Source organism: Lepidothrix coronata, unplaced genomic scaffold, assembly GCF_001604755.1.
Source record: "Lepidothrix coronata isolate B3197 unplaced genomic scaffold, Lepidothrix_coronata-1.0 Scaffold129, whole genome shotgun sequence".
NCBI classification, from domain to species: Eukaryota; Metazoa; Chordata; class Aves; order Passeriformes; family Pipridae; genus Lepidothrix; species Lepidothrix coronata.
Window position 1 is genome coordinate 447,650 of NW_016690309.1, and position 12,781 is coordinate 460,430.

A 12,781-nucleotide genomic window follows, 5' to 3' on the forward strand; every position below is an offset into this window, starting at 1 on the left:
GGCAGAAAAGGGGAGGGATGAGAGAAAACACCTTCAGTTTTAGAGACTAACAAAATGTAAGCATGGATTTTATTAACTGAAGAGGACTTCACAAGTTATTTTGAGAAGCACAATCAGAATATAAAGTTGGATGTCACAGTTCCACACAAGCATGCACTCGAATACACACACAGACACCTCCAGTTTCCAACAGAGCACTAGGAAAGGGAGGGGGACAACTTCTGAAGGCAAGATACTCATAAAAAACAGTGATTCTTTATTTGCAGTGGAAACAGGTAACATTGGAAGTCCACTCTGGATCCCAGCCTTTTAGCTGCAGGTCTGAAATGACATGGGAATTGGACACGGGAGATGTGTAAGTGATGGCACCATGGACAAATGGTTGGCATCTTATCAGACATGCTGAGGGGGTGTCAGTCAGTAAATTATTCCTGGTTCAGGCCATATATAGGCTTAATTAAATTTGGATTCCACATATGAATCCAGTCATTTTTATTCTGGGCTGTGATGATGGTTTAACCGAGATGCCAAATGTTCATAGAAACGTCCTACCAAAAATGGGAGGAGTAGAGAGGCTCATTATTCTCCAAAAATGGAAATTCATGTCCAGGCAGATAGATTAATCCAGCACAGTAGTGTCTAGTGTGGTATGAGTTGGCCAGCTTGGAAAGCTTGACTTTCAGTGCGAGCAGAAAACTTCCAATACATGAAGACAGGCGGCATTCCTAGGAATGCTTTACAACCATAGTGTGCTTTAATGCTATCAGCAAATCAGTAAAGGGAACCATAAATGAATCCAGACAGCTTGCTAAAGTAAGTACATTTCTAGCTCACTTTTTGCCTTTCTTTCCTCTTGCCATTTCTTTCTCTACTACTTTATGTTCTCATTTTCTATTTTTTTTAAATCAACTTATGTTGTTTGCTAAATATTTGTTAATGCTTAGCAATATTCATATATCAGGTTGACTGTATGTTTATTATTCTAACATCTGTGTATTTATTATGGGAAAATCTATCTTTACGGACTTGTGCTATATCCAATAAAAACAATATGGGGGAAAGAAAGGAATTGTACAGCTGGAAACGATTTGGAGGGGAAAATGAGTTGGAATTAGATTATTTTAAATATGATACAGAGCAGGGTACACACTTCACCGACGGAAAGGCAGTAATTATCTTTGTCATAGCAGTAGGTGCTATGATTGGTTTAGGCATTTGTCAGCCACTGGGAACCTCAATTGCACAGTGGCTTTTGGACCTAATGTGGAAAAATTTTGGGGGTTTTGTTGTTGTATAGCATGGTCCCAGACAACAGCATCTGTCCTTTGAGCGTTAAAGCAACTGATCAGAAAGAAATTTGTTTTCAGTAATTTGAACTGGATGTTGGGTGCTAGAATTGGGTAAAAAACCTTCCAGTATGAGGGATGGCTTCGCAGGGCACGGCATCAGCTTCCAGCTCCTAGTGCAGAGAGCTGTCTGGGATTCCAGAAGAGAGGGGCACAGGATGCATTCAATCAGCTGAAATCTGTCCTAGGACTGTGGGCAGCTCCAGGAGACAATACAGGACCAATAAAAACCCTGTCTCTATTGCTCACACAGCAACCCGGAGTGACTGCAGATGCCCGTCTCCCAAAATGCCATGTGGAGTCATGGCATTTGCAAGTGTGATTTAGTAAACTATAAATACCATGGCAAATTTAATGATCTGTGGCTTATGCAAGGATAACCCTTAACAGAAGCACAGTGGTGCACAACAAGATGTATTTCTTGGTTATTTAGAGAGGGAGAGTTTTCTCATTATAGGTCTGAATGGAAAAAAAAAAAAACAAGACATGCATAATGAACTACCACCCATATCCCTGGGTAACTGGCCAGCAGGCAGAGACAGGAGGTAAAGAGTAAAAAACCCCAAAATCTGAGGCCATCCTCAGTGTGCTCATTCTGCAGGAAAGATTTACCACACTGCAAACAGTCACTGCAAAGCCTCCTCTTAAAACCTCTCGAACAGCACCTCTAATTTTCACAACTGATATGTTGTTGCTGGAAGGAGAAACAAAAATATCCTTAACCTTAAGGCTATCCAGTCTATTTGTTCTGGCTCTTTGGCTCTGTGCTGCTGCCCCAGGGCCGTGGGGATGTCCGTGGCCGTCCCACGAGCTGTCCTACAAGGGCAGGAAGGCCTGGCTGGGGCAGAGCTGGGCACAGCCCAGGGCACCAGTGACCCCACGGGCAGGGAGGGAGCACCCCCAGGCAGCCAGGCTGCCCCAGCAGAGCAGTGCTGTCCGTGCCCCGCAGCTCAGCTGAACCTCAGCTGTGGGAAGGAGGGTGTGATAATCCGGGAGCTCCAGGGCAGAGTGTGTGAGAGGGCATTTCAGTTTGCATTATCATCTTCGCAGGAAATGGAGGAGCTGATCCAAACACTTCATACTTTCTGACTGCACAAGGGTGGATAAGGTTTTTGCTATCACAAGTAGCAAAGCAAGACAGTAACCCAAACCAGAATAAGAAAATAAACCTCCCAGCTGGCGGTAGCTGACGTTGTGAAGGAGTGGTAAAAAAGTTATGAAACAACTAATGTGCTAAGAATTTATATTATTTTAGCTGAGGTTCAGTCTCTTCTACATTTCTGTCACTTGGAGGTTTTTAGAACAAGAAAAATATCTTTCTATTCTAAGGAAGTACTGTTGTATTAAAGAAACATCCTATTGTGAGAGGATGGAGGATTCCCAGCTCAGTGAATCAATTTGAACATTTGTGGGAGAAAATTTCTCTGTGCTTTAAGAATTTCTGAGATGCCACAACCTCATAATGATTTGATGAGGCTTTAGTAATGTTTTCAAAACATGCTGTAAACCAGAGATGAAAATATAAACATAAATGGACACTACCATTTGTAAATTATGAGCTGACAGTAATAACTTTCGTTTGACTTTACTATAAAAAATGTCAGCTTGCTACATTAATTTTATCATCTCTATTTCTTTGTCTCCCTATAAAAGAAATGCCTATAATATATAATCTGTAGCATATAATAATTTCTAGTATATAATATTTTCTAGCTGTTAATAGATAGATTTTTATATATCCCAATTTATCTTCTCCACTCTCTAGACTTTTTGTAAGGTTTTACTGTCTGGTTCAAGTGTAGCTCAGTTGTGTTTTCTTTTCCCTCAAGGGTCATGAGTTTGAAGAAAAGCATAAATTCTCTTAAATTCAAATGTTCTTGTTGCCATTTAAATATCTACCTATTTGGCAGCAGACTTGCTTCAAAAGGCAGATGTCCTTATTCCAAACATAGCACTAACATGGTAATACAATTACTTGGTGAACTCTGTGTGGCTTGCAGCTGGATGAGAAATGGTGGATATCAACCTGAATGAAATCTGGAATTTCCATTCTAGGGAAAGGGCCAACTTTTAAAACTCCTGTTTCATTCCATTTGTACATATAAAAATGAAGATTTTTCTTGGAACAGGTGCTTTTTTCTGTAGACCTTTTCAAACTTAAATACACTGATAAAGCTGACTCTGAGCAGCTCCATTTTGGTTCTCAGTGCAGTTAACTGTAAATTTGTGAAGTGCACTGATGTAAGTGGATGCAGAGAACTGTCCCTGGGCACAGCCAGGTGCCTGGATCTCGGGAGCTCTGCTCTCCCATCTCCCAGGGGGACTCCAAGCTGAATGGCTCCATAACACACTGCACAGCTTGGTAAGAGACATCACATACCCTGACACACTGTCTGCCTGTGCCCCTAAACCCCAGGGCCTCCTGAAAAACTGACTGACATGGGATGGGGTTTGGAACGTCGTTTCCATGATTCAAAACTAAATGGACCTTTTTCTATTGTAAGTAATAGCTCCATTTAAGTGTCAGTATGGAAAAGAACCCTTTTGTTTTGTTTTGAGAGGGGTGGGTAGCCATAGTTTTTGGCATTCTGTGGTCACCCTGATGTACACGTGCTTACCTCTACCTTTTAGGTACAGGTGTTTGTCGTGGGGCCCTACAGGCACAGTCTGTGATGACCTGCAACTCTGACCTGCTTGGCACTGGCCACAACAAAAGTCCTCCTTTCCTCTTGCTTTTAACTTTGCCTTTAGCTACTCAGGAAAACATTTTCCATATTACTTTTCTGGTCTGCCTTGGCATGAGTGAGTCAGAGGTCCTGTGGAAAAGATAGCATGCAAATTCTAGGCTACTATTTTTTGAATACTCTACCGAAATTTGGACACAGGGCTAACTTTGCATAGCAACTTCTAGTTTGGCATTTCCTTACTTCCAAGTGCTTCCAAGGAACATTAATGCTCATTCAGTGCCACTTTTTTTCATGTCACTTTGTAATAAAATTGCTGGGTACAAATGATCCATAGCAGGCTGACTCATTAGTTACTTCACCATCTCAGTCCTATTGGGCAATGACTTACAATGTAATGCATGCTTAGAACAGGAAAGCAAATAACATTTAAAGTCACATAAAGTGGGGCTGGCCTTCACCCAAAATGACAGGAGCCAAATTCTGGTCCTATTACTGTTGGAGAAATTTTGCCACTGGTTTCACCAGAGCCACTAAAAAGCCTCCTGGCTTTTGGTTACAAGCAGAAGTTGAAAGCAAAGCTGAATTTCATAGCAGGGACTCAGCTAAAACCCAATTAATTAATTGGCAATCAACTATACAACATCTGACTTTTTAAGCACAGAGCAACTTGGCAAACAGGCAGGTGCTGCCAGCCCTTGCCACTGCAGGGGCAGTTCTCTATGGAGGATGACAGGTAGTGCAGCCAACCTGGAGATCCTGCAGTAACTCGGGTTCTAATGACTTGGGAGATTCCCCGAGCTTTACTACTGCGGTTAACTGTGTTGTCAAGATCTCTTCCCTAGAATTACAGATGATAGGTTTGGTCATCTAGCTCAACCTCTACAGCAGGCAGGACAGCTAAACATAACATTAGACTTCAGAGTTACATATGTAGCAGCATCCCTCCCTTCCCTCCTCTGTTCTTTGGGATACATTCTGCTTGGTAAACCATCTGTTTCTAAATTGAAAAGCTTGAAATGCACAGCGAGGCAAGAGCAAACATTACGAAAAACACACTGTTTGTTGATCTTCGCATTTTGCTTTGCAAACAAGTGTTCAGCACCCGGGCTTAGATCACTGATCCATGCCGGTTGCTGTCGTGCCTCCAGTCACGAGCAATTTCTTTTCCTAATGAAGTGGCTGATGTATTGCACAATATTACATCTGACAAATACCTTATTTTCCAATTGACAACATTTCCTTTGTGCGTATCGTGCCTGACTTTTTAGCCCTGGATTAAATTCTGCATGACTTCAGTTTATTTCTCACTGACGTCGAAGTACAATATCATTGTTGAGAGAGGAGACAAATTGAAATGAAAGAAATAAAGCAAGTCAGCAAGAGAAAAATGAACTTACAACTGTAGTTGTAAGGTAGTTGTCCACTTAGGATTCAAACTGGCCAACAACTTCAGCCCTGCTCTGTTTGCCCAATATGTGCTCAACTTTAATCCTTCCATTTTAAGTCTTCTTAAAGAGTCTTCAAAGGTGTTTCACTTTAAATGCAGAACCAAGTGGTCTGCAGAATATAGAAGTCATAGTGAAAGGCAGCATGCGAGACTGAGCTGATGCTGTGTGCTTCTGCCCATCCTAGATCCACCTGAAGTGGTTTTAGGAGACAACTTTATAATGCTCTCTCTGCTGCAGAGGCTCAACCTCTGATTTCTGGGATTCTGTGAGAAAGATGATTCCTAAGACTTAACTAATGTCAGTTAAATGGGCTTGGATTGCTGAGGAGTCTTTAAATAGTTTGCTTTCACCCCAGAAGCCTTGCTGGTGCACTGGGAGAGAACACTGCTCTCTCTAGGTAGAAGCTCAGCAGACATGGACCGAACTGCTGTAGGCTTGAGAGCTCTTTTGAAGTTGCCAAAAAGAAGAAAGTTTTCTCATGGATCATGATTTAATTTTACCTGTTCACTCATTTCTTAACGAAAATGTGGAAACTCATTTTCTGCCTGGTTCAGCCTCCACCCACCCTGTTCAGAAGAGATCTCCATGCAAAGTTCCATCTGACATGGTCAGTGCAACCTTGCAGTTTCTGAGGGCAATGGCACAAGAGATAGCAGTGATTTCTCTCTGCTGCTGAACGCACGGGCTTCAGACAACAAAGGCAGAGAAATGAGAAGCCCCTTCCTCACTTCTTTCCTTTGGCCCAGTTTCATACCACACAACTGCAGGCATTTGCACGAGATGTCCAAGATAGGAACCTAGTCAGCCTGTATTCCTTGTATGGTCAGAGAAGAGAGAGAAGCTCTTCCAGGGAGTGATTTGGATCTTAATTGGGCTGTATGATTGTCCCTGTTGCTTATCCTGGAGCTTAGACTCCCTAATTAGGTATCAAGCTTGTTAATACCTAATTTTTGTTTGTCTATGAAATTTTTCCACCTCTTTGTGTATGTTTCTCGGGGAGCATGTGGTCCTCTCATAAAGTCATACCTGCTTGCCCCACACAGCAGACATGGAAACTTGATCCTAATTTAAAGTCCTACCTATTCTTAGTACTCATTCACCAGTAGCACCTACAAAAGTTGTCTTAGCTGATGACTTTCAGACAGATACTGGCAAAAAAAATAAAAGTGCAGCAACCACAGGCATAGCTCCACCACTGCTCTTTGGAAATTTAAGAAGTGGGAGTCCAAAATTACCACCAGATGGTGCACCTATTTAGCAAGTGACAGAGACATGTTCCACAAGAAAGGGTAGCCACAGCCTCCACCAACCCATCAAGTAGCTTCCCCTGCTGTTTATTCTCAGCTGTGATAGAAATTGAATGTGTTTGAAACATGGACCTGCTGGCCATACTATCCTGTTACATTTAATATGGAATATGTTTCCAATCTTCGTGATGGAAGCCTTTCAACTGCCTGGTTAGGGCCGTGGGGAAGTGGGAAAGAGCATAGCAGACCTATGAGTGCATGTAAAGGGAGAAGGGAAGAAAAAGAACTGGGCCAGGAGCAGCAGAAGCTGGGCCTGGTGAAGGGCAGGAGCAGGAGCCCAGAGTGGGAGCCCAGAGCACTCATGCTCAGCTGGGTCAGTCCCTGGGGCAGTCCTGGCTGCCAGGGGCAGGTACCTGCCTGTGCACTTGGGAAGGATGATCTCGGTGTCTAAGGCAGGAGCTTGGGAACCTGCCAATGCCAGTGTCCCAGGCAAGAACACACAGGGTATTTATTAACTGTGTGGCAAAGGTGGTGAACTTCCCTAAGCAGTTCAGTGGGTTTTACTCTCTGACTGCTTCTCATTCCTGAGCACACGTCAATAACCATGTATTTTCTGCCATACTTCTAGCAACGTCACAAGACCATGTGATTCTTTCAACGAGATTTGCTGGACATCAATATATTATCATGTGTAGAACATGAGAAGTTATCTATTCTCATTCAACTCCACTTCTTGCTTTAAAGAAAATTCTAAAGTAACAACTAGGTTCCTGGTAATCCTCCTCTATGAAATTGGTGCAGAAGAAAATATTGTAAGTCTCTCATTCCTTTGTATAGATGTGTCTTTTACTGCTTTCTATTGTTTTGGTGTGTTTTAAATGATGCCATGAATAGAATTAGGATATTGATAGAGAATTATTAAATAGAAAGATTGTTCTTTTAATTACAGCTTGACCACTAAAGAAAGGTCTGAACTGAAAATTTCCTCTGAGCAAAAAGGGTTAAGATTTGAACATTCTTTAACCTGAGAAGTATTAATGAAGAATGGATAAAACAGTTTTCCTTTCTCTTTGTCCCAGCTAAGAGGAATGTGTCACACCAAGAAGCTCATTACCATTCCCTTCCTTTTTCATATATCTTGTGGCTCCTAGTTCAGTGTGAGAACCATCATTTTATGGTTAAAGCATGGACAGGAGATAATGGACTTGGACTCTGTTCCCAGCTGTGCCTTTTCTTGTGACCTTGGGCATGTCACTTCCTACCTGGCTGTCTGGATGACTGATTTCAGTGAGGAATTGCAAGGTTTAATTAGTGGGGACTAGCCTCCACTTAAACATTTGGGACATATCCTCAAAGGTGGTTGCTGTAAAGTCTTCCTATCCAAAGAGAAAGCAAAAGACAGAAATGTTGGGGGGGAATTTGGTCTTCTAGAAAGTGAGTCCTGGCCTGAAAAAAGACCACACTGAAAAACCTCAGTCCAGAGGCCTGGTGGGATTATTAGCTTCGTTTGCATAAGAAGAAAGTTTGGAAACCTTAGCTAATTGTCCACAAAGAGCCTGAACTCAAATTTCACAAAGAGAAAATACTCAACTAATGCTCAGTACTTACGTGGAACATCAGGAAAAGAAAAAAGCCCACTGGGAGAGTAACTGCTGGTTATTTACTGTATGTGCTTGATTCTCTCAGTAAATCTCCTGTCTGAGACCCTCTTTTTTCCAGCTGCTGGTGCACAGTGACATCCTGACACCAGCGATGGGGCATTAGCACCTTTTCCCTCTTTCCCTTTCCCTTTCCCTTTCTCCTTGCTGTCTCTGTTTTCTCTCACTTCAGCAGTTCAGTAATGCTGAAACCAAGTTCCCTTCCCTTTTGTTTGCTTTTCCCTTTCCCATCGATGAACCATGTTGCTTTATTACAGACACTGTAGTTTTAACTACAGTATAAACAGAAGCTCTGAGCAGGAGAGTCAGCTGGGATTTCCCTGCCCTCTTACACAACCCAAGGTTCTGCAGCACCCCCTTGTTTGTTTTCAGGGATTAGTGGCAATATTCCACATACTGCTGACATAATGAGGCATAGGCTTCACTCAGAGAAGGCAAGGCACTGATTTTTGAGAGACCCTGGACTACTGTGCAACTAGGGATGGGCAGGGAAAGCTGGGAAGGCAGCAGACAACCTTGAGGGCTGCGTGGCAGTAAGAGCAGCTACTCATTGCTGATGGCTTCTTGCACAGCATGAAGTATTTCCACGAATACTGTGTTCTGCTCAAAGCTGGATTCAAAGTGTCTGCATGGAATATCTCCCATGGCAGCATGTGCATGCTGTCAGTGTGTGTTAACCAGAGCAACATGACATCATGTGATAGACAAAAACACTACTTGGTCCTATATAGCCTAATCCAAGACTTTTCACGTGAAACATTTGTTTTGTTTTGGTTTTAAGACATTTGCCTTTCTAACTGGTCTGTTTTAATTAAAGCTCAACCTGAACCACAAACGATAGATTTGAACTTTCCCAGAGTTCAGTGGTGTTCAGATCTGGCTTTTGGTTTGGCCCATCACAAAGACAGGGGTCAGCTCCAAAGTTCAGATCTGGGAACAGGCTGCTGCAAAGTGGGGGGCTGGAAAGATTATTTAATGAGACCCATAGCTCGCTTTAATGGGGGACTTGCACTAGAGACACCTGCTAGTTGTTTTTAAAAGTACTTTTATGTAGGCAGCATCTCAAAGTCTGGTGTTAATGCCAATCCACATATTGAAATACTCATGTATTTATACAGCAGAAAGGGACTTGTTCCTCCTTTCCTGGTCACAAAGCCTGGATCCTGGTCTGAAGCTGGAGTACCTTAAAAACCTGTAATTTTTTTCTTCTGATCTTTGTTTAAAACTCATCCTTCATTTCTAGGGCTTGAAAACAATGGAAGCTCTTTGTGGACTAGAAATCAGATCCTTTCATTCTTACAACATTTAGTTTTTTCAGCAGATAACTCTCAGGGCTGGCACCTGCCCTTTGTCAAACCCTTGCAGGTGTGGGTCAGCATTTTAGGGTGAGCTTGCTCAGTACCTGGCAAGACATGAGCTTAACACAACACAAACAATAAACAACAACCACTAGTCTGGTGGATAAGATAACCTAGTAGGCTCAGATTAAACATTAATTCAGTACCTGTCACGAGTCCTGAGAAGATTCAGATAATTCTTCCTTGTTTATGTAAATCTTGTCACTTCCCAACTCCTGTCAGGACCAGAAACTTCAGGGCTGAAAAAAAAAAAAAAAGACTGCTCTTGTGATGCTTCCAGACTCATTTTGCAAACCAGAGAGGTTTGGACCAGAATCCAAACTTTGTGTATTTATCCAAAACCCTCTGAGCTCTTTACTCTTCTAAATCTCTTTCATATGTGTGATTTGTGCCATGTCTTGTTCTCTGAGGTTGCAAACGTGACTACCAGGCAAGGACCCCTTAGACACCAAGAAGCTCAGACACCATTACTTGACTCCTCCCAGAAGGATGGTCAGGCAAGTCAGATGTCTCAGGAAGGTGAAGGCAGCCACACAAGCAGTGTAAAAGGGCATTTGGAAAACAGAATCCAAAAGCAACTCTCCACCCAGCCCTTTCACCAGAACTTTCTCATTTGCTGTCCACAAACCCTGAGCTCTGAGAGGATGGCAGTGACTCACAGGGTCACTGCCCAGCTGTCTGCCCTGTGCTGAGATGTGATCTCTGAGCACAATCAGCAGAGCAGAGCAAGGCACATACAGACAACCTGCCAACCCAGCCCCTGCTGCAGCCACCACAGCCCCCGGGGCTGGTGAGGTATCCTTCTGCTGGCACGGGAGATGCCAAGGGAGCGGGAACATCCTGAGGAGCCGCACAGACTCTGTGACCCACCCGCCAAACGCTGCTTTGCCAGGGATGCACGAGAACATGGGACAGCCCCCACGCCTGCAGGGTGGGCCACCAGTGCCAGGGCTCACTAGACTGGCCTGGGGGATTCCCCACCCTGTGCTGGGCCTGCCAGGCATGGAACTTAGGTGAGCCATAGATCTGTAGGACAACCTTAATGCAGAATGTCCAGGAGACAATCCAACAGCAATTCCCAGCAAATGCAGCGAGAACCTCTCTCTGCCACATTCCTGGGCAGAATTTTATAGAAAAATGCAACGTTCTGGTACTCTATTTGACACAAATTATTTTTTCTCTTTTTTGTCAAACAGAAGAAATGGTCTTTTGTCTATGTCTATACGCTTTCTTAGAAGAAGGCCACCTTGAAGAGCAGAGTCACCAGACAAGAAAGCATAACAATTTCTGTGCCTGGGAAGTGCTGTCCTGGGCACACAGGAGCTGTTTCTCCATGACCAGTAGCCTGAAACAGTTTTAAAGAGGCCCCAGACTGGTTGTCACCATTTCTGAGTTCGGGCAGTGCATCCTCCACGTTCATTGCTATCACCACAAAGGGCTGTGCAGAGCAAGGTCCTACACTCCTGCATGTCCTTAGTTATTTGACATAATGCTCCTCTCGGATTGCTGTCGCAGAGAAAGCTACAACACCCTGCAGGATTATGCCATTTTATGATATTTGTCTGGATCTAGACTGGAAATCCGACAAATAGTTTAAATAAGTATTTATTTATTAGGTCCTGCCTACACCAAATAAATGCCTAGTGTATGTGATTCAGTTTAATAAAAGACACTGCTGCTCTTCACAAAACTTATTTCAGAAATGTCATGACTAAGTACAGTTAGTACTTTATTTTATTTATGAGTTTACTTTAAGCTCATGCTAATTCTGTACTTGATAGAATCAAGTTAAATGAAAAAAACCTAGAAAAACACACTAGAAAAAGTTATACTATGTTCACTAGAATGTCTTTTTTCTAATCAGTGAAACCAAAAAAAGTCATCTTCTGGCTTTTCATGTGAAGAAATCTTTTTTCCCCAGTCAGAACATTTTAAGGGTGGGCTCTCCTTTTCTAAAACCACCATATACCCTCAGCAATTACACTGAGATGACTGCTGCCAGCAGAGCTGGAAAGGCTCACTGTGCAGGGAAATCTGGCTTAACTCTGATGGGATAAGTTTAGACTCTCTCCCTTTCTTTGCATTTTCTACTCCCAGTTTTGGGGCTTCCCTGTGCAGCTTGATACCTTCTGGGAGTCTGGCTATTTTGGTGTCTAACTCAGTGCTTGGGGAGGCTGGATTCCCGTGCTGGCCACAAGGAAAATACTGTCTGGAAGAACATCTAAAAGACAGGCTTTAGAGCCAACAGCCCATTGCAGATTTAGCTCTAAGTGACCAGCTCTGGCCCTATAGATGTAATTAATTTTGTATCCTGTAAACATAGGTATCTAGTCTGAAAGCAATACCTCATACCTGCACAATGTCCTGGGCTAGGCTTGCTTTGTATGTGTTTCCAAGAGGAGTTTCTGGACTTATATACATATATATATATATAAAATAATTGTGTTGGCTAACATAGGAAGTGAGTCCAAGGAGAAAGTCTATGCTGATAAACAGAAGCAGCCAGCTTTCAAGATAAGCTTGAAGCTGCACATATCTTACTGGTTAGTCAAGAAATGTCATCAGCCCCAAATGGGGACGAGAAAACCTTGAGCATCTCTCTGAAACAGAAGCAGATGCAACCTCAGCAATTCTTCTGGGCAGACCCCTCAGTTAGTTATTTTCTCAAATGCAAAGTAAAGGGAGGCTGTGGATCCAAAGCCAGGCAGGTGTGGCACATGAGGAGGTGCAGTGTGAACGTCAGGAGCGCACTCCAAGAGCCCTGGAACTATCTGGCAGGCACGGGGATGCTGAGCCCTCCCTGCCTCCAGTGCAACACTGTGCTAGAACAGACTGTGGAAGAGCAGAGGAGGGAATTCCCAGTCCCAGGAGCTGGTGTTTCTCCCTGGGAGGACTCCTGTCCCACCATGGACATCCTGAACTGGTGTTTCAGTTCAACTGGTGTTTCAGTTCTTGGTTGAGAAGTTTGCAGGCAAATTCCCCTGTGAACCCCCTGCCAGAAAGAATCCAACAACAGGGCAGCTTGTTCTCTCACAGG

General features: G+C 43.3%; 1 protein-coding gene and 1 long non-coding RNA gene across 7 annotated transcripts in view; one reads left to right on the forward strand and one right to left on the reverse strand.

Moving 5' to 3' along the window:
• The window catches only part of WNT7B (Wnt family member 7B), an 84,439-nt gene that overhangs the window by 50,381 nt on the left and 21,277 nt on the right, over positions 1 to 12,781 (forward strand). The window lies entirely within an intron of this gene.
• Positions 1 to 12,781, reverse strand: part of LOC108503064 — a 132,255-nt gene that overhangs the window by 30,903 nt on the left and 88,571 nt on the right. For all 4 annotated transcript variants that reach the window (XR_001876715.1, XR_001876713.1, XR_001876714.1 and 1 more), the window contains one exon: positions 9,891 to 9,983. This is a non-coding gene — a long non-coding RNA (uncharacterized LOC108503064). The remainder of the gene's footprint in view (positions 1 to 9,890; positions 9,984 to 12,781) is intronic.